Source organism: Anarhichas minor, unplaced genomic scaffold (genome assembly GCF_050575085.1).
Source record: "Anarhichas minor isolate MPS153535 unplaced genomic scaffold, ASM5057508v1 ptg000068l, whole genome shotgun sequence".
Taxonomy (NCBI): domain Eukaryota; kingdom Metazoa; phylum Chordata; class Actinopteri; order Perciformes; family Anarhichadidae; genus Anarhichas; species Anarhichas minor.
In genome coordinates, this window is record NW_027466514.1 from 920,545 (window position 1) to 924,216 (window position 3,672).

The following is a 3,672-nucleotide window of genomic DNA, read 5'->3' on the forward strand; positions in this document are numbered from 1 at the left end:
TGTCCGTTTACATCAAAGTGTTTCGGTTTCATCGACTTACTTTTAATTATACTTCTTTCCATCTCCATGCACCTCGTGAGTGAAGTTGTGCCTCAAACTCTCTATGAAAGTTTATTTGCAGCCAGATATCAAACATTATAAACAACTTGATGACAACCAACATTAATCCTCTTTATACTGGTTTAAGTCTCTATGGTTTAGTCTCACTTCACCACCTCCTGCACGTCATGTTTGACGGTATAACTCTTTCCTGAAACAGTCCGGTCTATAGTTCAGCCCTGTTGCGTAATATTATTGAGCCCCTGCTGAGCAGACGCTGGATCGAAGCCGGTTCCTCTAAAATAAACTCAGGACGAGCAGCAAGAGCCAAAGAAGGTGCTGAAGGAACGCCAAGAGCTGAACCCTCGAGGCTGTCAGCTGATCCTGTCACACACACACACACACACACACACACACACACACACACACACACACACACACACACACACACACACACACACACACACACTCATCTACATACATCAGACAGAGCAAAGTTCTGTGACTTCTTGTTATTGATGGAGATCAGCTGTTTTCTTTGAATATTTACATTTAAAGCTACTTTATACTTCTTAAACCACTTTTCAGAGGTTTTTAACTTCTCTGCATCTTGAGTTACTTTTGACATAAAGAAACATCAGATATTCTTATGTGATATTTAATGTAGTAGCCATTCTACACAGATTATTTTGATACTACAAGTACATTTAGCTGATAATACTTCTGTACTTTCACCAAAGTAACTTACTTTACTAGAATACTTCTAAAAACTTGTACTTAAGTGAAATACTTGAGTGAATGTATTGGATTCTTTTCTACTTCTGGTCTCTCGTGTGTTTATGTCTCGTGTGTCTCGTGTCGTTCAAAGCTGCAGACATGTTGACATTGATTTCATCAGCTTTGCAGACGCAGCAGTTGACGAACACAAAGGTTTGAAAGTCCAGCGCTCAGAATGACAACATGTTGCTGAAGCTGCTGTTGTTGAGTCCTGTGCGTCACCGAAGGTGAACCATCAACCTGCTGCCGTTGAGCAGCACTTTAACCTGCAGCACCAGACAAACAGTCTTTATGTTCAGGCGTCACACAGGTGAGAGGGGCTCATCAGAGACCTGTTGTGGTGCCTCTCAGGTGAAAACAGGTGCAGTCTCTCAGGTGTCTTCTGTGGTCGTTGTTGGGACGGGCAGTGAACAGGACGTCTCTGATCACCAATCACAGCAACCTCAGAGGCCTGTTGTTGTGAAACACAAAGGACACGACGGACACCATGTACACCATATATATATATATATATATATATAGATATATATATATATATCTGTATATATATATATCTATATATATATATATATCTGTATATATATATATATATATATACAGATATATATATATATATATCTGTATATATATATATATAGATAATACCATATATGTGTTGTTTTTAAGGACTTGTTTTGGACTGTAATACTTATTGGTACCAACCATAATGTGTCCATATCAGAGTATTAATAACAATACTCACTAATATCTGGTCACATCTTCTGATTTGATCAGTTTATGATACTTGAGTACTTTTTATTTTTTAGTTTCTGAAGATATTAACGTACATCAGTCATAGTCAGCTGTGATTTCAAAGAAAAATACAATAAAATAATAATAAAAATCCACCTTAATAAACTAAATACTTCAATCATGTTCATAATGTTCAAATTATTAAAATGTCCTTTAGTAGTTTTTCTCTGTACTTTTACCGTCTTATAATAAAACAGAATAGAATAAATATTTGTTGTTATTGTGATTAGAACAATAAAAATCTGTTAAATAGCATTAAATAAATAAATAAGCCTACGTAAAAAAGTAAATAAGTAAAAGAGAATAAAGACAAACAACATTAAATAAATACATGAATATATATATACTGTATATAGCATAGTCTACTACTATATATATATTTGTACAACAAGGTGCTGCACTGTAGTAAATATAGAAGTTTATTATAAACAGATCTCGTCTTCCTTCCTTCAGTGATCTGCTGCTCTCTGCTGGAGGAACAACTCAACATTATACTCATTAAATACTTTATTTTCCATTAAACATAATATTTCGTCAACATATATTATTGTTACAAAGATGACTCCACAAAAAAATGTATTCTGTGGTGTCATAATGGATGAACCACGTTAATCTATGAATAATATATTATTATTAATTTCACTAAAATAAAAACATAATGTTCAGTGTGTTATTGTTCATGTTTATTTTTACTTTGATTCATTGGTGATTCAAAGCTTCATTAACAAAAATAACATTTAAATGTTACTTATTTCATTTTATTTATTGAAAATCTGTAAGAATACATCTTTCATTGAGCTGCCGTCAGTAACTGTTAAAATATGAATAAACTTAATTTAACCATAAATAAAAATCAATTGAATAAAAAATTAAATATAATAAAGGTATAATGTACCAGGGATACAAAATAATGTAAAAAAAAAACAATTATTAAAGCTTAAAAAATAAGGCTGTAATATTACTCCAAAATAAAAGTCAGTTTAAAGAGACAGGTATTTTAATTTCCTGATGACACGTCGCTGACTAATTAATTGATCAACTAACTGGATAAATCAGCCCCGATCACCAAACAATAATAATCTAAAATAATCTGATCTAATCAGTCTGACATTTAAATATTTTATATTCTGTAACAAAAGCTGTATCACGTTAAATATCAAGAGTTTTTCTTTTTTTTGTCCTGGGAAGTTAGAATGTACGAGGCGTCCCTGAAGGTAACATGAGTGAACTGTCAGATTGTCTCCACATGATGTCGCTGTTTCACCACTGAGGCTTCAGTTTGACTGGCAGTGAACGAGGCTCCACAGAGATGTGTCAAGTTAGCAAAGGTGAGCGAGTAAGAGACCGGAAGGTAAATCCAGCTACACACTTCTGATATATTGTGTATATATTGTGATTCATTTTTTTAAAATGTAATCGGTTTTAAATTGTTTAAATTAATCCAGAATTATAACTCTAGATGTACTGAATATTTCTGTTTAATTCGACTATTTTTGTTGGTATTCCAGTATGTTACCGTTTAAAAAGTTTAAAAAGGTTTTTAAGTTTTCTAAAAGTGAAATTAAACCATTTTAGTGGCTTAGAAAGTATTAGTACTTAATAAGTAGAGTATCCAACAAGAGTGTAAATAATATTAATTATTGCAAAGTAAAATTTGACTGATATCTTTTATTAGCTTTTGTCATCTAAACTATGTATTACCAGATTATTTGTAACTATACATGCTCTATATGTTTACTGTCACTCTGGACAGTTAAAATAAATAAATTAGGCTAATCTTAATTTTAAATTTAAGACTTTTATTCACACATTTTTCCTTCTGAATTGTTATAATCTCCAGTAAAGAAACAGTCAGTATTATCTTCAACTGTATTTACTGCTTGTTCAGTTTTTAAAATGTATTTGTAAAGTCATATTTAGGCTAATTTTCTATTTTATTTATCACATTTTAATTTTTAAATAGATTTAGGAATTAACAAAGATTTTTTTGCTTTTTTTCTGAAAAACGACAACCGGAAGTTACTCAATGTGTTGTGTCAGCTAGCTTGACGATACTAGCGCAAA